Here is a 26,767-nt window from a genome sequence, read left to right as displayed (position 1 = left end):
GACCGTTGACGTGTTGGGCGTCGACCATAAAGGAGAACCGACCATCATGGGCGTTTGTTTTGATTCAATTTTTAAACGGTCACTAACCAAAAAACTTGAATTTTTAATATAAAAACAATTTCAAGATATTTTAGAAATATACGGTGTTTTTTTTGTTGTTTTTACTGACACAAATTATGATATTTATGAATTAGAGAATGAAATCACGAAAGACTGGATAAATATTTAAAAATGATCCTACGAGATTTGTCCACCTCACTCTGTGAGTCATTAGTAATTACTACCTTATTAACTTTACAAAGCAGGTGATTTTACTAGATGTAAACCTTTTGGTTATTATTTTTAAAATTATAAGTTGTTTTACGGCTGAGATATGCACTGTATGTTGTTGCTACTTTCTAAAAAAGAAGTGCGTTTTTTCATAATGATTACTAGTTCGGAACGATGATGAATCGAGAAGAATTGATTCGATATGCGTTTTATTTATGTTACTAATTCACTTTTGCCCTGTCAAAAATTATAGCAATCTTTGAGAAACAAAGATAGCTTAATGCACATGTTTAGAAAAAAAAACTATATTCCGGTATCGTCTAATATATCTGCATTACACAACAGACTGGATGTCTAACCCATATATTAAGATGCATTTTTTAATAATCAAGATGCGTTCGTCCACTATCCACGTGTTTTTCGAGCTATTACGTTATAATCATATGCAAAAGTTAAACGGAATGTCGTAAGAGCCATTAATGCATCAGATTTGGTTAATTATAGTTAAGAGTCGATGTCCCGTTCGTTGGGAATCTTTTGAATCTGAAGAGTTTTCGTTTCGTTCAGGTTTCGAAACTTACAAAAGGCATTTGGTTTATAGATTTTTTTATTATATTAAACATCAGAAGATGACGGTGGTTGTAAACGCAAGTGTTTTCGAAAATGTCATTTTGACATTGTACAGTTGTGTGATTTTTTTACTAGCAAAGAACGTTTAATGAATAGATCTTATAAATGCTTTAACTTCTTTGAAGGCGCTAATTCAAGAAGTAAACAGTGAACCTTGAAAATGATGTCCCATTTCCCTTTATTGTTTTATTTTAGAGTTGAATGAGAATGCATTTTAGTGTTGTATTCATTGTATGTCATTATTTCTACTAACTGAACTAGAAATTAACTACGTAAGTTAGATGACATAGACAATAACTAATGTGTTTTTTAGATGCTCCACTTTTTTTATTTCAGTGGCAATAAATACATGCTTTATATGATTCTCATTTTTTTTTTCGAAAGTAGGGCAGTACATATTCTTTTTATATAAATATCTACCAATACATTTTCGTTTTTTATTGTTGAAAAACTGAGTGAGTGATTTATTTAAATATACATTATTTAAATAGTATTTTCTTAATAATCTTTTTTTTTTGTTGATGCAATAATGTTTGCACATTATTGAATTTTAAACTTTTTAGTTTAATTATTTTACTTCGTGCTCAACGTAGAATTTGTAATTTGTTTTTTTTAGCGTGTAAATTATTATTTACTGTCGAACTTTCTAGTTTTAATTACAGTACTTTTAAGTTAATTTTATATACAACATTTTGTTGCATATTATTAAAACTGTTCAAAATGAAATCAATAAAAAATGTGACACCTACTCGAAACAAAATTACACCAATTAATAATTAGGTAAAATACCGCTTATCTATTTTAATTAGTACGTTTATTGGCCTGAAGATTGCTTTAATTGAGAGTGCCACTAAAAGGATTCATCTTTAATTCGTCCAATTCGTAACAACCTTTGTAAATAACAAAAGAGCTCTAATGTTTAGTTAATACAACATATATGTGAAGCGAAAATATTCCTTTATTACTAGTCTTATGATAATTGATGTAAGGTAAGCCGAGTATCATCTAGAAATTTATTATTGCCTGATAAATTAAGCCTATATGGGAAAGTTATTTAAAATGTGATCAATAATACTTTGAAAAATTGCTGTTTGGAAGGTGTTGTAATAACTAACGGTATTTTTGAGTAGTTCTGTTTCATTTCATGTTTTTTTTTATATTTCATGGGAAAATACCATCACTAATTTTACAGTTTAATACTTGCTTCGTCTTATTTTACTTGAATGGTCGGTATTTAATATACAAATATTTTTTATATAAGCGCCTACTAGCATTATAAAGATTATGTAAATGGTTTTTCCCAGCGGTGTTAATCAGTTTTATTTGTTATGCACCTGCATATAAGATGACGGTTTTTAGGAATACTATATCAAAACTAAATTGTAAATATGTTCTTTAAATTTCCTTGAACTCCACATCAGAAACCATGGTACGGTGATATAAAGTAAAGTAAATAAATATACTAAAGGGAAAATAAAGTAAATATAGTAAAGGGAAAATAGAAATTAAATAAAGCGTTTAGAAGATTTTTTGTATTGGTTTTTTTTCTGCAACTTAAAAGTAGCATCTTAGCTAGGTACGTTTTATTTTATTTCAGGAACTACAAAGAACTTATTGATTTTTTTTTGGACATAAGTAATTAATAGAATCATTTGTCGTAACGTGTGATTGATCATTGTTTTATTAGGAATTTTCGGTTAGAATCGCATATGTGTTAGTTTAAATGTTGTTTTGAAAGACCAAACATATATTTTTCATTTATATTACTTTATCCAAGTTCCAAATCCCGTTTCTGCTTTATTGAACTTTTAGTATATTCTTGTTTTATGAACATGGCGGATATAAATTCCACTCTGGGCATGAGTGCTTGGAATTATTTGTAGAAAATATAAAATCACAAGAAATAATTGACCTGTCACGTCAACACACGATATATATATTATTTATCTCTATTAATTTAAAAATAAAATAAATTAAGTAATTCCATTGAACTTGGCCTGCTACGCTGTTATTTTTAACTTTTAAATCAGCTGCTTGATGTTTAAAAAACCGATTTATTATTTTTAAAAGCCATACTTTAGCCAATTTCTTTTAGTAACATTTTTTTATGGATTTCGGCTATCTCTAGAGAGTGAAATTTTACGTCAATACTTATGACATAACTAGCATAATTATAGCTTTTCCTTATTTTTTATTCTTAACAGTGGCTTTGTTTAACAGTATAATTAGGGGTATGAAAATATAATACACATTTTTATCTTTTAGTTATAAAACTTCATCCTTTACGAATGAAATTGGAAAAAGTTAGAAAATGACAAAAGGTATAGGGCTGATGCTGATGATGATGAAGTACATAGTTGTTTATATACACAGTATCTAAAGATATATGGACTAACTTTAAGGCATACACTTTAATTAACATTTTTTTTTATTATTCTTAGTGATTCCACAATCCTAGAGGAAATCTAGAGGAGTGGAATCCTTATTCCATCCTATTGGCAATTAGTATTTTTCTTATGTCATTTATATTATATATACATGGCATGTAGAAAATCACTTCATTAAGCAATCTTCTGTATAAAATATTATCTTAATTAATTAGTCTTATTCTAAAGCTTATTCTAAAGTCTACATATGTCCAGTGATCAGATCAGGTGGTGTTAAACGTTTTAGTCTACGTACTTCACTATCACGTCCCATATTTAGCTGATTACACACAAACACGTTGAATTACACTCGTTATAGGTTCTAGAGGATATCGCGTTGTATCACTTTATTTGAAATATAGTACGGAGCATCAACAATGGCACACAACACCTTATTTTGGAACCGTTGAATGATGGATATATTAGATTTGCTAGCAGTACCCGATAGTTGGATTCCATATGACCAAATAGGTATGAGTATAGACTCATACCGCAATACCTTGTTATCTAATGATAACTTGGATTTGCGCCCGACGAGCCAATACTTTTGATATAATTTAAGTCCAAGTTGTTTCCGTTTAAGAGAGTATGTGCTTCTTCCAGGTTAGGTGTTGATCTAAGTGCATACCAAGATATTTAACATGCTCTGCTTGGGGGAGTTGACGATGATTGATATTCACTGGTGGACATGTTCTTCTACAGAGGGTAAATGTTACATGCGTGGATTTTGTTTCATTAGCTTTAATGCGTCATGTCTTCAACCATAATTGTATTTGCTCCAGGTGGGTTTGTAGGTTTATTGATGCTGTGACTGGATCTTCATGGGATGCTAAGATTGCTGTGTCGTCTGCGTATGTTGCCACAGTAGTTATTTTTGTGGTGGGCAGATCGGCCGTATGCAGAAGAAACAGTACCCAGTACACTACCTTGCGGAACTCCGGAATATATGGGATTTAATTCGGTATGTTCATCGCCTTGATTTACAATAAAATTACTATCATTGAGATACGATTTTAGTAACTGATAGTCCGGATGAGAGAGAAGTTTCTTTAGTTTAACCTGCAAGCCCGTATGCCATACTTCGTCAAAAGATGATAAAAGTCATGCCTGATGCCTTTTTTCTCTTAAGGCAGGATAGAGTTTCTGCTGTAGTTGCTTGTGAACTGCGCAACCCTTGTAGTTCGCTGGATGATTTCCGTTAGAGTTAGCACATTTCACTTTTTCATCGCAAACTTTACTTTACGAAGGTTTACGAGTTCATCGCGAACTTTGTGTCTCCTGTTTTGTGTTCTCCTGCAAATTTTACGCATCTATATGATTTGCGACAGTAAGTCGTTGTATGCCCGTGTGCTTGACACCTCATGCATTGTAGTATAATTCTTTTCGTATGTTGGTGGTGCACATTTAATAATATTATTTTCCAATTTTGTGATTTCATACACTGCCTTATTATTTCCATTAGGTTTTAAATCAATATAGAATATTGGCAGAGATTTTTTGTTGTGCGATGTCGTATATTGTGAACATTTACGACCTCGTGGTCTTTTTTAGCTAGAGCTACCTTGATGGTGTTAAAGTCCGTCCCGTGAGGTAATCCTTTTAACACGAATTTAAATGTTCTCTCGGATTTTGGTCTGAATGTATGGTATTGTATGTTTCTTTCATCTAATTCTTTTACAAGAACTTTAAAGTGATCCGCTTCGAACAATTGGATTTTTATTGTTCCATAGCTCACTGTTTTAATTGTGTAGTTCATAGTAATGGTTTTCAATAGGTCATGAATGTGTTTAATTACTCCTACCTTATAGACTGTTATTGGTGGTGGTTTGGAAAAACCTTTTTCAGGGCTTGGTTGTATATTCTCTGCAATTTCTTCCGACAAGTTGCTAAAACTGTTTTTTGTCTCTATTGGTTTCTGTAACCAATAGTCACTGATTCTTGTTTGTTTCCTCGCGATTTCTTCTTCAGGGCTTCTCAATTGTTTTTTGTTAATGACCGTAGTCGATTCTGTTTGTGGGGTTTGCGTTATTGCTGATTGTTCTAATCTTATATCATAGTGTGCAGGTGATTTGGTAGAATCGCTATAGTTTGCCATTTTTAGATTGTTAATATTTTATTTTATTTACTTCCAAAGATATAAAAAATGAAATAAATACATTGTTTATTTCACGCACTTCATTTTTCACTCAAGTATTATTTTTTGCACTAGTTTTTGACCAAAAATATTATAAATAAATTTGAAAAGGACTGTTGCAAAATAAGGGAAAATAATTTTAAAACTCTACTAAAAATGAAATGCAGTTTTTTTGTCTGATCACGTAACACGTGATTTCACTACACTTTAGGTCCACTGAGAGACGGATAGCCGCATCTGTTATGCGTTTTTAACACTCAATTAAATAACGGTAATAAAATACTGTTTTTTTTTAAAGAAAGATATCGTTCTAGAGCTTGGAGCGTATTGAAAATACGTCTTCACCCTACGAAGGTTGGAACCGAACTTGGAGTTATCATAATAAATCAGTTTCTCATTGTACACTGTGTCAAAAAATTGAAAAAGTCTGAAATTAACAAATTATTTTAGAAGTCTACGTTAAGAGATTGTCAAAATTTGTCATTAAGTTGACACAACTGTCCTCTATAGTTATGAGCTAAAACACCATCAATCGTTTATTTTATTTTACAGTTCTTGTAATTTGTTCAGATTATCTTAAATGTGTTTTGTGGTTTTTATAATGGATAAGGACGTGAAATGAGCAATTTGTCTTTACGTTGAAAATTGTATTTTCTATCCAGAACTTGAATAATCATCATCTAACAACTATCGTATTCACCTGATGTTGCTTCGGCATATTTTTACTTTTACAAAACTGGAATTATTATTTCGGGGTATCAATTTTTAATCGTTATAAGGCATAAAAAAGAACGAGAACTGAATTTGATTTTTTCAAATGCTTTTAAAAGATGTTCTGATAACTGAGTTTGAGTTTGAACCAATAATAAACATTTTGCGTTTTATTGGATACTTTTCTGATAGAATGTAGGTAATAATTCGATCATTAAATGTATCGAATCTAATATTAGCGCATAAAAGTATAATTGCGTTTTGTTGAAGTTTATATTGTTAGTTTATTTTTTGTTAGAACACGACTTCAGTGTCACATTGTTTCTTTCGGTTATCACTTGTTTTATTCAATCATGGCCTGATAAAAGAATGCTTAATTTTTTTAATTTTGACAAGTGACGTGATATGAATGTATGAGGTTTATCCCTCATTCGTTTTAAAATATGGGATAAATACACTAGTCATACTATTTTTGATTTTATTGACTTTGATAGAGAATCTTCAAAAGTAATTTTATAAAACACTGATAATCTTGTCAGATATGGTAATATCATACGTGAAACATGAAAATGCAGAAGGCTTCATTATATCTCGATTATCTGTTTTCTTAAAACTGGTTAGAGATACAGCCGAATGATGACATAAATGTCAACGGCGTCACCTATGTCGTAAGTACTGGTTCAAAACATTTTTTAATAATTGTGATAGGGACCACCGTCGATTCCGGATGAAGCCTGATTTCGTTCTCGCCACATATAAATTAAATGGTAATAACTGGTCCAAAGCCCAACAGAAATGTGTAGTAGGCGATGAGATGACGGTAACGGTTCGTATAGAGAACCGGTTCGATCGACATCTAACTCATCATCGGTTGCCTATAGTGCTCCAAAAAAAAAACTTTGGTGTGCTCAAAAAACATTCAGACTTTTGAAATTGTTCCGGTTTAGTTTTATTTCTATTCGATAAGGAAAACAAACTTCGATCGAAACTATTTAGACGGTTATATTACCGATAACCTAATAATTAATAAATTATGTGGGACGTAATGCTATGTGTCTAATACGTACAAGAAATTTACATGATCGACGATGACTATGTGAATTTTAATTATTTATTCCCTGTGCGAGTGCTGGTATAAGTCAATGAACATTATCTCGACACATTTGTCTGTTGGCTGCTATAAAGCATATTAATGATGTTAACGCTGAACATTCATCGTTTCGCATAATATACAGCGGAAGTTTTCCTAACAGTTTGCAACAGTTCCTAAGTCTAAATATTTGTTTAAAATACTGTATCGACTTGTTCTTTATTACTTTATGGTTTTTGTCTATTAATTTAAAAATAACAACTCGTAAAACAACTAAGTCCATTGAACTTGGTCATGCTACGCTATTATTTCTAATTTTTTAAGCCAATTACGTGATAAAAAATATACTTATGTTTTTATTTTTTTAAGTAGCCTAGATGACTGTAACAAGAATCACAAAAACATTGATATATAACAATAATATACTATAGACAGATGATTAACATTAATCTTAATATTAACATTAACATTATTTTAAAATTAAAAGTGGGATTACTAAGATTTTACGAGAAGTAAGAATATAACATTTCAAAATTCGCAATTTTAAGTCAAACACCTATCAGAAGCGCTACGAAACATTGACGTCACTTACCGTTCCCTAACCGTAATTTCCGAGATCCAACATTTGAACGTTTTAGCGCGCTTTGGTTTATCAAGACAAGTAATCTAAATTTGCCCACAATCGATTCGTCGATAATGACTACTCTGTGACCATAACTGAAATACTAATATTAAAAAGAATACTATATACTATATAGAACTTTGCTGGCTTAGTTGGCGCAGTGGTAAAGGCGACAGGGGGTTCCTCCTACTGTTGCGATAGTCGCGAGTTTGAATCCTGGTGAGGCATGGTTGTAAATTTATGTTTCTGATTGTTCTAGACAAAAGTGCAAAATCCAACAAAGAAAATGATCCCAGTCATGCCAGTAACCGGACTGGGTAAAACCGGATGTCTTCTGGGATGATTTCTAAATTGATCACTCGCTAGTCGGTAGATACGCTTAATAAAGACTAAAGAGTAGCCAATAATAGCACAATCACCACTTAGGAACTCTGACAATAATATTGAAATCAAGTGGTGCTCTATATTCGCTAAGACAAATCTGAAACTGAAAAATTACTGACAAATTACTACTGAAAATTGTATGGTGATAATTTAAGATAATCATTTTACATAGTGCAACTACAATACTTCATCAAATACTTTACAAAAGCTGTGTTTAGACATAGACTTTAACATGAATTATTCAACTAGATATCTGGTTACTTTCTTTTACTTTGCTTAAAATCATTTGACAACATTTGGTTCATACACTGCCTGTACGTTAGTATTATTCGAAATGTTTGAAATTTTCTGTTTGCCATAACGCACATACCAGGCTGTAAAAACTTGATAAAATCACATTGTTCAATCAAATATGTGTCAACCTGTCAACCAGCTTCAACCCTTAACCCGTTGAAGTATAACCTATCGAACTATTTTATGTACAAGAAACCAGATATTGATTTTCGTAATATAACCATGATGGGATTTGATTGACATTTACTGAAGGCTTGAATTTATTTAATATTTTGAATTAATGGTTTTTGTGAACAATAAATGTATAGTGAGTTCAGTTAGAATTCCATTCTGTCTAGTTGGCATTCGAATCTTGTAGAAACATGTAAACATAACTTCATGCACACTTATACGACTAAACAAATCACATTATATTGAATATAATTTTGTATATTATTTGATAACTGACAAAATTACTAGGGGCCCATATACACAAAAAACAAAAAAAAATGAGGCCTAACCTCAAATATTATTAAAATTTTATTACACTTTAGACATAATTAAAGGTACTTAAAATAGTAAATGCTTACATTAAAATGATATTATTGCTGTGAATAAATTACCGATTGTCAAACTATACTGACTGGTTCCCACCTAGTAATATTTTTCTGCTCTTGTACGAAAATGCACAACTCGCTTGGGTTTTTTAGCGATGTATAATTAAATTAGAGGCCCTGATATCATCGATACGTTATAGAATGTCTAATTATAACTAAAATAAAAAAAATATTATAATAATATATAAATAACCAACCGTCCAGTGCGACCAAAACGACTACGTCACGCGCATATTTGGAGCGTTTTACCCGCGCACTTAAAATTTAATTTCATCTTTCAAATCGATTGTTTTTGCAGAAATAACTTTTATTCCGGATAAAGAAATACGTAGAATTGTTATAAAAAATTTTTTTCAAAAATAGTTATCTAGCCTATTAATTAGTATATTTTGGGATGAAGTATATAAAGTGAAATATATATCATAGTTGTCACATAATTATAGCTTTTTGATATATTTTGTTCTTGCATTACTATAATGGGTTTGGTTTATGAAAAATTCATCTAGTTTTTTAACTATCGAGTATAAAACATCATACGTCTCTACACAATAACTTTTTACACACTGTTAATGCGATTTCGCGACAATAAGAATGTTGATTGTTAGAAGGCTGAAAATACTGACCTCTTTCTCAAAATTGAACCGCTGTGTTAGACAGAGACAAAACTAAATTTATACTAATCTTATTTTTATTTAATAATTTATAATTTTAATCTTTATCTTATTTATATATATATATATATATATATATATATATATATATATATATATATATGCACATATAAGAGTGCACTTCCGAGGTGGTCCTCTTGGAACCAAATCAGGATCTGTTGGTGGAAGGGGGGATATCGAGGGAAACGTCCAAATTTCAAAGGCACGCACAAAGTTTTCACATGTTTTTATCTAAAATCGGAAGTAAGTTAGTGTAAAAACCATTCAGTTTACTTTTTAAGCACTAACCTTGTGATATGAAACGTCGTTCAAACGAAAAACTAACCGTTTGAATGGTGTATCGGTTAGAACGTTATGCTCACACGCGGTATCCGTGACTTCGATTCTCAACAGGGGCAGAAACTTTTTTTGTTCCAATTTGGGTGGACAATTTGTCAGATCACCTAGACTAGGTAGCGGACCACGGGTCCTTACGTTTAATCATGCTGTTTCCTTACTGCTATTTTTCCTCATACGGGCTGCAGTTGGGCTATCCAATGTAATACTTAATAGAATAATTGCGTAATATATTGAGTAAAAATCTAATACTAAAAAGGGAAAAATAAAATATTTTTTAACAAAAAAATTAAACCGACTCCAAAAATTAAATAAGGAACTCACTAAAAATTCAAAAATAATAAAACTTAGATTTTCAACACAAAAAAACGCTTAAAAATAAAATATGTACATAATAACCGTTGTGATAACTAAATAAAAATAAACAAAATACTTATTTAACCTATTTACTACACGTATTTTATATTCTACTATATACACACAATTTATCTGAATGCCTACCTAAACCTATTTTTCTATTTACCTATTTATCTATTTATTTTGAAACCCTTTAAATTAATTCACAATCATTCACAAAAACTTCATGACTAAAATAACAACAGTTTAATAAATCAAAATAGAATATCAGCAGGAAATCAATGAATGAGTAACAATTAATTTACGGAAGCCATATTTCAGACGCAACCCTCGTATCGTTCCTACCTAGAACCCCATAAAAGTCCCGGAGCCTATTTTAGATCGTTCGTTCGGTCGTTTCCTGGAGCACGCGCCAGCTCAAATATTTGTCTCGTACGGTAGGTAATTAGACCAGCGTAGAGCAGTCAATTAGAGCAAAGAAAACATCTCGGCGTAAATAAACGCGTCGCGATTTGTTGATCCAGTGGGAATGTTATGAGAAGAAGTGCCTGCGTTTATTGTTGGTGGCGGTTTATTTTAACTCCTATCGACTGTTTTTTTTCCTTCAGACACGCCTCTACCACCCAATGTTGGAAAACGACAAAGTCAAATGTAAACAGACCAACCGGCTTTGGTTACAACAATAACATAACCTCTCGTATATAATAAGTCGATATTATAGTAAAACGACATCTAAATCGATGTATGATGTGTTATACATATTATAAATAAATACATACACAAATATGCCAGCAAGTTCACAGAAAATTCATATAATTGGCATATGAAAAGCGATGATATATACAGGGGATGGACAAAACAATAAGAGCAATATTATACACAATATTATTAATATATTATTTTTCTAAGAGATATCGATTATTATGATTTGACAGATCTGTAATTTTATTCTACTGACATCAAGCTTCAAGGCTATTCATGTTAAATTTTGCAAAAGTAACACCATCATAGATTTATACCTCTTTGAAAATGTCAAATTTCGTACCCGAAGACGTGCATTTGCGGCGCGCATTATTTTTCCTATTTTAATCAAAAGAAAAAAACCGCTGAAAGTCATCGTTTGCTGATAGAAACTTACGGTGAGTGTACTCTAACCTTAAAATCACGTGAGGCGTGTTGAACACGGGGTTTCGAAAATTCAAAAGTGGTTATTTCGATGTGCAAGACAAAGGACGTTCTGGTAGACCGACAAACGTTGAGGATACGAAGCTGCAAGAATAACTCTTGCTTGGATGAAGACCCAAAACAATTGGCAAAAGCGTTAAATGTGACCAAAGAAACGATTAGCGATAGATTATCAGCAATGGGGAAAATTCAAAAGGTGGGAAGATGGGTGGTTTCAAAGGTCTGTGCTTCAAAAGTATGATCGGAAGTCATTTCTGCATCGAATGGTGACGGATGATAAAAAATGGAGTTATTTTGAAAACCCTAAGTCCCCTAAGACCTAGGGGCCGGCCGATCTACTTCAAGGCCAAATCGTTTTAGTCGAATGACACTTCTCTGTGTTTGGTGGAACCAGAGTGACATGGTATATTACGAATTATTGAAACCTGGTGATCGCTGCCTGAAAGAGTTAATAGTGATCGCTGCCGACAATAAATTATCAATTTGAACCATGTATTGATCGAAAAGCCTCTAAAATAGGCCCGAAGACAAGGTAAACTGATTTTACAGCACGATAACTCGCCGTCTCATAAAGCAAAACCGGTCTAGGAAGTACCCGCCTTACTCTTCAGACCTTGCCCCACTCGACTATCAACTTTTCCCATCAATGGGAATCATCACGCGCTTTCAGAGCAGCACTTGCAATATGCAATATGCTAAATATCACGATGTTGCCAGTCAAATCGTAACTGAACCTCTCCCATGCTTGACTCTAGGAAGCAGATAGTCTGGATTTATTTCTTTTCGGGTTCTCCATAGATAAACCTGACCATTTGTAGAGATAATTTAAAGGATGATTTATCGTAGCTTAGCGTTGTCTTCCATTATAAAGGGTCTCGCAATCGCAGACCTTTTCATGAATGTTAGCTTTTTGGAGCTCCCGCCGTACTTTTTTTGTCGATGCAATGTTACTCAAGTGAGTGTTGAGTTTTGCTGTCACTTTTGCCGTAGTAGTTTTATGATGCCTTACCACAATTCCCTTCATCTTCACCATTTTTGCAACAGGTGTTTGAAATTTTAGGGACTCTTCTTATCCTCCTAAACAAACAGCACTTAATTATTTTCTTAATTTTACTTCTGTTGCTACCAATATTAAACTTATGGCTATGTTTTTCTTGTCGATAAGTAAAGGTAAAGGATTTGTGAATGTTACATATTACATATTATATATTTTAGTTATATATATTTAATATATGAGAGGAGATAATGAAAGATCAGAAGTTAAAGATTCTGAAAATATATTTTTTTATTTTCAAGAAGCCAAGGGATAATAGATACCGTAGCGGGACTTTGTAGTGCTCCTGGAAAACCAATACAGTAATAAAACCCATAAATTGAAATATCGTTGTAATCAGTGGTTTAATAGAAAAACTTAAAAATTCGTTAATTTAATAGCAACGAACAACTTTTAATTATAATTAATAAACGAATACTTAAATGTTGAATAAGAAATTCTAAAAATTGTTGTCTAAGCGTTGTAAAAACTTGTACCAATCTTTTTAGTCTCAACCCAATTACTGAGCTTGACCTTCCTATATCACATTCGCCAACACTTGTTCGGCAGATGTGAAATTTCGCTTTAAATTCAAACAACTCTTCTAAACTAACGACTTCTGTTTTTTTGTTTAGTCGAAAATTGGGAAAAAACAACGGTTTGTGCGTTATATAATGATTTATTAACATAAATATGTTCCAAGAATACTAGATAAAACAAAAGTAATGCTCTGTAATATTTTGTCTTTGTCTTTTATATATTTTCACGTGAAACCTTTTATGGTAAATTTGGTTTTCTTCAATAAAAAATGTGGAAATTTTCGTTTTAATTTCCGGTTATTTTATGATAGTTGAGTAATTTACAAAAAAAAAACATAACATTAATTCAATAAATAAAAAACAATAAAAAATGCATTTAGCGCATATGTTGTGTGTTTTACAGGAAAAAGTCAATGATTGAATAGATATAACAAGTTAATTTTACAATATAACAATAGCGGACCTTATTAGCTCAACAAAAGTGTCATTTTAAAAAACAAATATTAAGATAACGATAAAAAATATTTATACAGTAACCACATTTTTGTTATTATTATCATAACATTGTAAATGAAACAATGCTAAAATTAAAAAGTTAATAAAATAGGGAATGAAAATTTTTATGTTTATTATACACTTACATTTTTTTATAATTCGCATAATATTGTGAACAAAGCTAGTAAGAAATTAAATGTTTTGTTGATTTGTAATAATGAAGGTCAATTAAATTAATCATTGATTTTAGTCAAGTTTACCCTCTAGACTCATTGTTTCACTTCGATGTATAGTGAAGAGGGCTTCGCCGAGATAATTCACTGTTTTTGTATATAAGGAAGAATATATTGTCATAATGGCAATGGAGATGAATACTCAGTCATGTTAATGTGTTCCAATCATTAACATATTAATTTAATAGCCATCGTTAAAATTAATTCATCGGAAGTTAATAGTTATAGAATTTAATTTAGAATATAATAGAGTTGATTTCTCAATAAAATAATTTTTATCGAGATTTTTTGATTGGTTGCATAGTGAAATTGTTGATTGACAGGTAGCGGATTCAGGATTTTGGTTTGAAGAAGGTTTAATCTCGCTGAGGGTAAGTTTTATAAAGATAGATACTAAAAAGCACACACCTTATTTTGCTTAACACAAAGAATAACGAATAACATTTCGAAAAATCTTCTAACTTTTCTAACTTCGTCGTTAAGAGTCTAGACTGCTAGATATTTCTTGGTTAATGTTTGGTTAAATATTAATTTCCAAAGTATTAGATGTTTCCGTGTATTCTGATGATTTTCTTACTATATTGATCAAAATATTTCAATCATTTTCTATAACTTTCTTCTATCGTACTCTTGGCGATACCGTACTAGGCTGCACCGATCTGCACAAGTGGTAATCAAAAAGTGCTCTACGTGGTGAGTACCCTGGGTATGACAGAAGTTCCAATTCGAGCTGAAACAGCGTGTCCTTTACAACTATTGTAATACGGCTAGCATCTTGCAAACGGATGACTTTGTATCTTTTGTTCGCTTTTACTGATCTTTTTTTGAAAGAATGCGTCGTATATGCAGTAGAAGTTCCGATTTTAGAAGCCATATGCACAATGAGATTTTATGACCGTGAAGAGACACTTCGGTGTCCATGTGGATAGCTTTCCTGGACTAACCCAAGAATTTTTTTTTGCCTCACAAGAAATGAAACCACTATATTATAAATGCTTCAAAATGACATTTTTTGCTCCTCACATCGCATGTAAATGTCTAGAATGACAGTCTAGAAATAGTTGATTGGTCAACTGCTAAGCTGTCTGGAAGTTCTTTGACAGTTTGAGCTGGGTGTTCATCTAATCTAATAAGTGTTGTCTTCAAACTTTTAGGTGCTTTAGACCATTATTTCTCATTGATATTAAAATCACCACTTTTTAGTTCTGTTTTAGGCTTTGCAGTGTGCAATTTACCGTTTGGAATTGGGACTGTTGTAGGAAACCCAAGGGATGGTCAACACAATGACGCATTATGACTACGGTAGAATGTATTTGATTGTTTCTGAGGCGGTCGAAATGAAGTCTGATATTTACTCTTAAACCATAGAAAAATGGACAATTTTGATATGAAGAAGCAACATCACTATAAATTTCTAAAAGTGTTTTGATGCGCTTCGGCAGCAGTTTTTTTTCAAATTTAATGTAATGAATGTCAAAAATGCAGTTTTAAGCGTTTCATGATTAATGTCTGTATACGTTGAATAAATCAACAATAAATATCGCAGATCAAAATATATGCATGCGCCTAATATTTCAATACAAACATTTATATGCAAAAGTTAAGAATTAGAATTAAATTAAATGAAAATACTACGAGTGCAAGTGATAATATGCCACAATTATTGAAAAGATTCAATCGCAGCAACATTTCAGAACTGAATAATACTAAAAACTGGCTTATAAACAGTTTGTTGATTGAGTTCAAGTTTCCTCATTTATCCATATTGTTTAACGACACGTCATAACCGTATTAAACATTTTTTTGAATTAGTGACACGCTTATTAATATAGGTTCATTTTTTTGGTGATTCCTTCTTTATTAATGCTGTGCGAGTTTGTTTTTTGGTATTCACTGCCGATTATTGGTAGTCTATAGAGTTCGTCCAGGTGGACGTATTTATTAGGGCTCTTTCCATCGACCGGAAGTGGCCATTTAGCAGACCAACCGGCAATCGGAAACGCTATAAATCCAAGCGATCGGGGTCTAGCGTCGTGCCCCATTAAGCTGAAGAATTACGACACCGTTCGATACTCGAGCAAATGGGATGAGGATCCGAAGCGAGCGTACGTACTGAATCGGTCGCAGCTGTTCGCTTTGTGCGTTTATCGATTTCTTGAGCTCGAATTTATTACCAGCTGATTGTCAACGGAACACTCGCCAACCCTCGACTCGAGTAGTTAAACCTTGCAAATAGTGCAGTTTTCACGCCAGGTATCGTGCTGGTATCGATTCAAACTTGTTTGTATTGTACTGGGATTAGGTTTTTTGTTTTGTGGCATTGTTTACTCTTTTTATTTACTTGTTTACTTATTTTAGTTTATTAGTTTTTAACACACATACATATATGAGTTCTCTATGTTTCTTTGTTTAGTTCGTTTGTTTAGTTTGTTGAAATATTAGACTATTTTTTTACAAATTTATGTGGTATAAAAAACGACGAACTCAATTTTGGAAATGTTATTCCTTATTTTCCTAGTGTCATATCTGAGCTAACATAATAGGTTAATTGAAAAGTGCCCAGCCTGGCACATAGATAGCACTAGTAGAATTAGTTTTTTAGTTAGCCCTAACCCCCAAAAGATGCGTGTATAAATTTGACAGCTGTCGGATCATTAGTTTGTGAATTATAGCATTTTGAATGAAGCAACTGTTGTTATTGTGAAAAAAATTGATATAAAAGAATTTCGCGTATTGAAAAAATATTGCTTTTTGAAGGAAAAAAATACAGTTGAATCAAAAACTTGGCTTGATGCCGAGTTTCCGGACGCAGCCCCGGTAAAATCAACCATCAAGGATTGGTATGCTAAGTTTAGAGATGGTGAAATGAAGACGGTGAATGCAGTGGACGCCCAAAAGAGGTTGTTACCGACGAAAACATTAAAAAACCACAAAATGATTTTGAGTGACTGTAAAATGAAATTTAATGAAATAACAGACACTCTAAAGATATCAACTGAACGTGTACATCATATCATTCACGAATATTCGGGTATGAGAAAGCTCTGTGCATCATTTCACTCCGAAGTCCAATCGACAGTCATCCGAGTGGACTGCACACAATGAATCCGCTCCAAAGGGTGGGAAAATACAACAGTCGGCTGGCAAGGTTATGGCTTCTGTATTTTGGCTGATATATGTTGTTATGGCTTCTGTATTAAACACAAAAAGTCACAGGTTAAGTCCTGGAGAATCATCAACGTCGATACGGAGGTTGTTATGGCCATAAAGTCTTGTTGTACATATGTTAGAATCAGCAAGGTGTGGCTGCTAAAACAGAGTGAAAATGTTACTGCAGATTTTTACAAAAAAATCAACAAAAGCGAGCAACAGACACAAAGCCATCATCTTACATGACAGTGTTCGGCTTATACATTGCTAGAGTGATGAAGGATACACTGTTGCAGTTCGAATAGAAAGTTCTCCTTCACCTACGTACTTACCGCCGTAGCACATAGCGCCTTCTGATTACCACCTTCATTTGCTACGTTTTCGAATGTTGAAGAAGTGCGAAAATGGACCGATGATTAGATCGCTGTCAAATCAACATCGTTGTTTCGATGCGACATCACCATGTTGTCAGAAAGATGAGAAAAAGCGGTAAAAAATGTTTTATCTTTTGATCAATTTTTAACAATAAATACGTTTTTTTAAGTGAAACATGACCAGAATACTTATTTTGACATATTCAGGACAACAAGCATCTAATATTAGCTATAATATTCCTATCTTCTTTGAGTGGAGATCCAACTATATTTTTTTATGTTTAGGATTCTCGTAAAATGTTTCTACAACTTATTACAGTTTTCCCCAAAATCAATTTTTTGTAGCCATCTTATCAATAAAATCAATAAAACGCACCTGTTCATACGTTGACCTAGGTTGTGTTGGGTCAACACATGTAGAATTCATGTTTTATAAGTTTTTACATTTTTTCTCATTTAACATAAACAGAGCAGAGCTTACAATTCCGTTTCTTCAAACTTTCTAGGTTATCTAAGACAGCATCAGAAACACTACAAATTGATTACTGTGCTTTAGCATTTTAGTACAGCATTTTTCCTTGTTGAACTTCATCAAGTGTGCTGTTTATTAGTCGTTGTCTGTTGAATTCAGTTGTTGCAGACCTTGACCAAAATTTAACTCATATCTAATAAGTTGATACTAATTTTCTTTGTTTCTTGTTAAGCACAATGAACAGGACTAAATTAAGGAGATATATCTATACATTTCACCCATTTTAATTTAGTATTTAGTGAATATGAACTCACTTTTATTACAAATTTGACATGTATTCCTCGGTTTGAAAAAATTAGGATGTGATTTGGTTACGAAAGAGATATTTGATATACATTGAAAACTCGTAAATAAACCTAAATGAAGAGAGAATTTAGGTAGTCAGAATTAGTGAAAGTTCTATTTCTGTTCAGAAAGAAGCTTTGCGTATTTCATAATAGATGGTAATCAGCAATAAAGGATATCACTTTAAACCAAATTCTAATTATTTCCCATGACTTTCGAAAAACGAATAAGTCATTATGTTATAAGGTCGGAATACCATTTTCAATAACCAGAATCCGAATTAATCTTTTCGTTTCTTGAATTCATCTTAAAGAACATGAGGTCTTTGTAATCTCACCAATCTGACCGTAGGAACTTATTTATGCAATTCAGCTTTCGATGTCGTTTACGCTGGCTGAACACGCTTGAACCATGATCGTTTTTCTTCTGTTAAATTAATCCTTTTCCATTCATGTACTGTCAATTATTATGCAAGCACGTGCCATGAAAGGGCACATAATTAGGGATTATGGAAAATTCACATCAAGTAGCTTCGGGATAAAGAACGAGGGACACTATTTTTAACCGATTTCGAAAAAAGAGGAAGCTCTATGTTCGGCTGTATATATATTTTTTAAATGTATGTTCGGCGATTTCTCCGTCAAAATTATTTTTTATTCGAAAGAGTGCATTACCGAGGTGGTCCCATTGGAACCAAATTAAGATCTGTTGTGGGGGGGGGGGTGTTTGTATCAAGGGAAAACTCAAATTTCAAAGGCACGTACAATGTTTTTACATATTTTTTAATCTAAAATAATCAGATATTTGTATATAATGTTATTGCTCAACTGATGTGATGAAAAATCGGAAGTAGTTCAGTGTTAAAGCCATTCAGTTTGCTTTTTATGCACTAACCATATCATATGGGCAATCGTAGAAACATTATAGGCAACTGTTTCTATGGTGTGATAGTTAGAACGTTCAGATCACACGCGGAGGCCGCGGATTCGATTCCCAACAGGGTAGCTTTTTTGTTCTAGTTTGATTGGAACATTTGTCAAATCACCTAAACTAGCTAGTGGACCCCAGGGCCTGAAACGTTCCTTATTTTCAACCGTTGTTTATTTATTCCTATTTTTATTTATGCGGGCTGTACTTTTACTTGGGCTATCCATTGTAACACTTTATAAAATAACTGCTTAATTTATTGAGTAAATATCAATAAATACAAAACACTAAAAAGAGAAATGTAAAAATATGTTATATTTTTGACAAGAAAATTGAACAGACTTCAAAAAATAAATAAGGAACTCGCTAAAAAATAAAACATAATCAAACTTTGTTGTAATAACTAAATTAAAAATAAACAAAAAACTTATTTAACCTATCTACTACACATATTTTATATTTTACTATATACACACAATTTAGCTTAATACCTATCTAAACCTATTTATTTATTTATAAATATTATTTTAACTACTACCAACTAATCACTTTGAAGTCAGTGCCGAGCAACAAATTAAATGTTTCTCTTAATAAATTGTGGCAAAAACATGCCTAATTGGTTGTTAGTATTAATCTTTTCGACGATTTCTTTGAGAAAGCTTGATTTTCGCTGACACAAGTCGAGATTTGTTAGGTTTACGTATACATGCAGGGGGAGGTTATTTAAAAGTGTTGTTGGATCTTCAAAAATCTGTGATAGCAACTGAATTACTTGACTGCAAAGAGAGGTTAGGGTTTATAAATAATAGCGTGAAAACGTGAAATAAACTCGTTAAAACGTGGATTATTAACACAATAATGTATCAACTTGTTTACTTACTTTTTATGATCTCCATCCTAGTGGACGGATGGACCTGAGAGTCGTCTGAAAACGGCCAGAGCTGTGAAAAAGGTTAATTCTTACTGTGCCCTACATAACTTGAAGACAATTGAAAAATGTTTGTTTAATACAGTGGTAACAATTGAGGTATTTATCTCTATACACAGTGATTTTCGTTGACAGAAAAAGCGTTAAAATCCAAGTTTTGAATATATCTTAAACACAATAGCAAAATTATTTCAAAATGACAATGGCTAAAGTGGTTAAATCATGTTTCTACTAATAATAAAAAGTTTCCACTTTTTGGGATAACATATTAATATTTGAAAAATTAATTTTCACAGTACCTAATTGAAATTCATAACTCTATGAACTGAAGTTGGAAGCTGGACGAAGTGAGCCAGACAGTGTGTTAACTGCTGGGTATTTATTGTTCTGATCGGCTTATATTGTATATTTTCAAACTCACAAAGATTCTTTTGCGGTTAATATAATTTTCTTTCCATTTTTACATTTTGTTAATTAATAATTTGAATTTCCTGATTAGCTACTGCCTAAAAACTGTAAATGTTGGAATTATTCGATCATCCGATCGTAATATATTTTTGGAAGATAACATGTGATTAAATTCAAATGGCCATCAGCGTTTGATTATATTTTTATCAAAATTTGTTACACCATTTCTCTTTTGTTTGTTATGTTTACTATATAACTAGTTATTTATTATTTTGTCTCTTTACATGTAAAAAAGAAAGCTTCTAAATAAAAGGTTCTACCCTGCAGCTGCTCTATTAATCTGTTAGTTGGGTTCGGATTTCTCAACTAGCTCAATGTGAAAAAATGTGCGCCAACCCTCAGGTCGAATTGTATTATTTACTATGTAAATAATGCTTTAGCACCCAGTGATCAATAAGTAATGTTTACTGGATTACCTTTTTTTGTTATGTTTGCATTGTACAAATATTGGGCCCTGATGTACTAATAATATTTTTATAGTTTTTACATTGCCGAATATCTACATGACAATAATTATTATATAATAACATTTTATATAATATATAAATACATTTTTAAAACTTGTCTGCCCCTGTGACCGATTTCATTCAGACGCATATAACTTTTCCAGTTAACAACCAACTCTCTATTAACTGTTAACTGTCAACAGTTCTGTTGACATCATTGTTTATTCAAAACCTATGTTTTTTACCTTATTTGTGCCAGAAAATGATCAGCTTTTAAGTGTACTTGGCAATATTAAACAATATATTCAGGAAAATTATATAGTATATTATATTAGTATTTATGTAAATATGTAATTGTTATGTTGTATTAAAAGTATAAATCAATTTTAATGCTTTTACTTCTTATTTTTTGTCTTTACTGATATAATAACTTATTGTTTTCTTAATTACGGAGATAAAAAAAATCACTTACAACAATTTTTTTCTAGTTCCTACTCTATATAGTTCCAAGAAAAGTGTCACTGAAAGACATTGTATGTCTTTCAATCTCATTCATTGTATCTCAAATAAAATATGTTTTACTTCATCAAACTCGAAGTGCCAACTCTTGACACATGCCCAAGCCATTCTGGTTTCTACCATGTCTGGTATCTCGTAATTCATCATTCATATCCTTACTATTGTGCTTGTTCTTTTATATGTCGCAGCTACCTAGGCTTAATATCTAAAGCAATATTTCCAATTTTTAATCTTCAGCTTGCTTTGTAATTAATATATATATTTTAAAACATATTTAAGCGTAAGTAATAAATATATTCACGTCTTCCAACATCATAAATTGAAGATATTTATAGTTAGTTAATATTCAGCTTTTATATAACTTCTGATCTATCAGAATTAGTCAGCCCGAGATTGAATATTTATCGTCAATGAATACCAGTCAATTCTCGTCAATTTCCAACAAATGTTCAGCATTTGTATTGCGTTGTTTTTTTAAAGATATGCTTTCGTACAATAAACTCCAATAAATCTCTGATGGTACAGCTGCCGGTTCAAATTTCTCACTAAATTCGCCTATTCCTTGTCAAATGTTATCCCAACCTTCATGTCAAGTAGCATTATTAACTATATAAATAGTGCATCTTTCATATAGTGATCAATAAATAGTGTTACTGGTGTTGATAGTTTACTATATCATCTTTTTTGTTTGTCTTTTACAAATAAGGGGATACTTACTGTCTCATATAGAGGAAATAGAGTAGATTTAAATTATGTTTAAATAAATAAAAAAGTAATACTTTCACAATTTCTGTTCATTTCGTAAAATTATAATTTAGATTTTATGCATTTATTTTTTTCTCTGTTATATAGCAAGCAATTGGACGAATCTCTTACAGGAAATTAATAAATAAAAGTTAAAATACCTTTATATGAGAATAAAATTAATTTTGATGAGGTTTTTTTAAATTCAATATTGCATTCTTTTATAAATCAAATATTGAAAAGTTTATGAGGGCTTTTCAAGAATTGGCATCTATATAGTTAAACAATTTAAATGATTTCATTGATACGATTCATACCTTGTATATATATACTAGTTTTTATCTTTAATCACATGATTCACGACTAAATTAATTTTGTTTTCTTTTAATTACTCCTATTAAAAAAATTATATTAGGTATTAGGTATATTAGGTTATGTATTTTGGTTAGCGATATCTTTTGGTGAAAATGCGAAATAAAAGTAAACAATTGCTAAATTCGAAGATTTCTCTACATAAATAATAGTTTTGCATTTAGTATTATTGAATTATTCGTACACATGCTAATAATATTTTATTTTCGACTTTTAGTACTTTTGTTGTTAGATTGGAATAGCTGTCGAAACTCATAATTTTTATGCTAAGGGCAGAAAAATGGTCTAGAGGGCAAAAAAAGTTTAAACACATTACTTGCAAGACTTATTGAAGGAAAACCAATATAAGCTCAATTTCTTATCGAACAGACAACTTAGCAATTGATGTCCGTTTCGATATCCAGGTGTTTTGATGAGGTGGATACAATACAAGGAACCACAGGAATTAACTGAAAATGCCATTTCTAACCGTTCAACGCCATAATTTAATTGCTTATTAGGCAAAACGAGTTTATCCCTCGCGTTTTGTGATTGGAAATGAAAACTAGATCTACTACGACAATCCCAAGCGCAAAAAATCATGGGTGAGTCCAGGAAAGCCATCCACATAGACACCGAAGCGGAATGTTCATGGTCATAAGTTCTTGCTATGTACATGATAGGATCAGTAAGGTGTTGTGTATTGCGAGCTGCTAAAATAGAATGACATTGTTACTTCAGATGTCTACTGACGTCACTTGAACCATATATTGTTGCAAAAAAGATCAGCATAGCGAGTAACAGACACAACCCTCGTGCCGCACCCAGCTTACTCGCCAGACCTAGCACATTCTGATTACCACTTGTTTAGATCGATGCAGCATGACTTCGCTGGTACGTGGTTTCGAAATGATGGTGAAGGGCATAAATAATATATATTATACCAATTTTTAACCCTTAATAAATGCCCCTTTTAAATCAAAAAATGTTCAGAACAAGTACGAGCAGATAATATATAGTAAATAATAGTAGATATTAAATATTTGCTGCATTGTTATATTTTAATAGACACTCTGATTGTAGAAACTCGTCGAATAACCAAGGTAAATTACAGTTGTATAATCATTTCGCATTTAATTTCGCGGTTAATATTTGTTTTGACTGAAGTTATTGTTTACCTCCTATTAGTTACCACCTTCACTTTCACTAAATGCCATCAAGAAATTGTATTATATCTATATATTCTATCAGCTTTGTTCCAATTATTTTAGCGATGGCTCTATTTGTACGAACTCATTAACTCATGAGCCATTTTCATCTTTATATTTATTTTTATTTCCAAAATATTAATCAACTTTTCTGTTTTACACTGTTTTATCGAAGGAAATGATTTTCGTTTTTTTGTAAATAATTTGACATAAAATGTTTAACTATGTGAGTTTGTTCCATCGAATTGTCATTTTAGAATTTTAGGCGTGTAACAATTTTGCATTTGCCCGTGTCAAGATTTATATGTACTTATATTTGCGACACTTACTAGCTATTATAAATTAGTTTATCAATTTTGTATATGTTCATATCATCTATTCATGATGAATTCATCCATTGATTGATAACCATCTTCATTAATGTTGTAAATAATGTTTTATTCAAATAGATTTTAACAAATTTTTACAAATCAGATTTAAGTATATACTAACACGATAATCGATTTGTGAATTATTTTTACAATAAATGGAATGTACCAATTTTTCTTCTATATAATTTTGTTTTGCAAAGTTCGTATTCTACTTTCTTTTCTACTAACAAATTTTAAAATTAAATGTGAACTCTAACTAAACGAACTCGCAGTTGTTATAGCGGTTTCGCATTCAGTTTCATGGGAACTTAATATTAGTCGCCTTCTCCCCATAACCTCCTCTCTTCTCCACGATGTATCATCAAAAGATCGTGTTCCGTTCGAGTAAACGTATACCAGATTTTTTAAAAACTAACCGCAAGTCTGAGTTTTGAATTGTGGTATTGAGTTTTCGAAGCCGGCGACGGTGGTTAAGGAAAAACGATAAACCGACGAAAATAAATCGGATACTGGTCGGAAGACGACCGAACCGGAGACAGAAAAAGGAAGTAGAGGGTGGAATAAACTGGCGTGTTCTCGAGTGATGTATGTAGACACGTGCCGCAACATCTGGTTAGGGTAAATGCCAGTGTCACGAGCATTTTTCAGGAAAAGGTTTTGTTTGGTTTGCTGTCGATCCGTGTACGGACAAAGGAAAATGGGTAAGTGGTGCTGAAAATAGCCCTTGGTGCGCTCGTATGGTGTTTGTTGACTAATTTCAAGGAGAGGTTATTTATCGAGAAATGTATGTGACCAGCTGATTCGAAAAGTTAATTCTATTTTTAAAAACTTCATTAGTTTTTAAATCAACTTTTTAAAAACATTTTGAAATGAAGCCTTCAACTGATTGACCTCTCCAGTAAAGTGTCAATCTTCATCAAGTACCACTATATATTTAAATTTGGTGATTTTAAATAAATACTGTTTCTTTTTTGGGGTAAATGATGTGGCTCGGTGAATGGAGGTAAAACGAAATGAAACAGTGGTGTTTACATTATGTGACCGTTATTTATTGGCTATATAAAAAAATGTGAAAAATACAATTAGATAAAACGGATGGCAGCGGTGTTACCTGGAGACGAGGCTTGGGCAGTCGATGGTGGTACGTCTAAACCAAACGATGGTTGAGCACTGAATGAATGGAAATACCCTTCAATAATATCCCAGATAAACGTCTCGGGGTTGTCAGCTATTCGTTATCGGGTTCTAGTTGGCGCTGCTGGCACCCCGCCCGTGTTCAACATCTGGGATTATATTTCTGGGTATTTTGTAGACCGTTATTCCACGATGTAAAATTCGACATGCCTCAAGGTCGCTACACTTTCTTCTTCAATATTTCTGTTGAAACGCCCTTTTTAATGTACATCTAATTTTTAATTGTTATTTTAGGATGTGATCTATCAAAGAGAATAAATAATGTTTCATACTTTTTTTCTAGTAATTCTAGCGAAAAGAAACCTCTATGGCTAAGGTGCTACAAGTCATTATTTTTAGCTATATATAAATGATATTGATATATATGATATGATGAATAATATAAATAAAATGCTGTGTGTTAAATTCACTATAAATCGAGAACGGATTGACCGATTTAGCTAATTTTGATTTTGAAATATTTGTGGAAGTCCAAGGAAGGTTTATATGGTGAGTGGTGAAAATATAGAATTAATCAGGAGGAAAGTAGCAAAAACAACAATTTTATCATGCAAACTCTTACCGTCACTGTCATCAATACTTCACTGTCACGTACTGTCACAAAGGGATCGACATACATTTCGTTTTGTTGGTTGTTAAAATTTATGGATGCGTTCGGAAATTTATTCTCTGACTAAAAATGTCGAATGCTGTTTAAAACTACCGGTCACTACTGTGAAACCACGATTAGAATATATAATATATTAAACATGAAACTTAATTTCTTGGCACTGGCAATAAATACTTCACAATTATCACGATCTGGATTTCATACAAATATAGGTATTTTTTGATAAGTACATCAGTTTTATAAAAATAATGATATATATGTCAAATATGATATAACAATGTGTTAACGGTAATTTTGAATCGTATTCTAATTGCAACATGCGAGCCAACATTTACCAAGAATACAATTGAGATGACCACCAGGAGACAAAAAATGATAATAGTCGTAATGGTTTGTCACAAGTGTCTTTCAGAATGGCTGGAAATAAAGCTTGAGGAATATGCAATATTGTAAGGCATTAAAATACAGCAATGAATCTAATCCAGATTCGTAAATTGTCCAAGAACTACAAACGTTTCTTCATCAGAACAATGATGAAGAATGTTCAAAATAACATTGGATTGGATTTCAGACCTCAGTGGATGTCAGTGGCTAATGTTATTGTGGAAGAAAATTTGCAAGATAGATGTAGGTGATAAGTTCACCGAGTCATCT

The 26,767-nt window shown here is 32.0% G+C and overlaps 2 protein-coding genes across 2 annotated transcripts in view; both read left to right on the top strand.

Annotated features, from left to right (window-relative positions):
* LOC143196500 (ornithine decarboxylase) overlaps positions 1–26,767 on the top strand; it is a 149,474-nt gene that overhangs the window by 56,973 nt on the left and 65,734 nt on the right. The window lies entirely within an intron of this gene.
* Positions 1–26,767, top strand: part of Mcr (Macroglobulin complement-related) — a 61,814-nt gene that overhangs the window by 247 nt on the left and 34,800 nt on the right. The gene's annotated exons all lie outside the window — the stretch shown is intronic.

Source organism: Rhynchophorus ferrugineus, unplaced genomic scaffold, assembly GCF_030347505.1.
Source record: "Rhynchophorus ferrugineus isolate W39M unplaced genomic scaffold, kcgeb_rfMv2 rfM4, whole genome shotgun sequence".
Taxonomy (NCBI): Eukaryota; Metazoa; Arthropoda; class Insecta; order Coleoptera; family Curculionidae; genus Rhynchophorus; species Rhynchophorus ferrugineus.
Note: the sequence above shows the minus strand (reverse complement) of the source record. Positions and strands in the feature narration are given on the sequence as shown.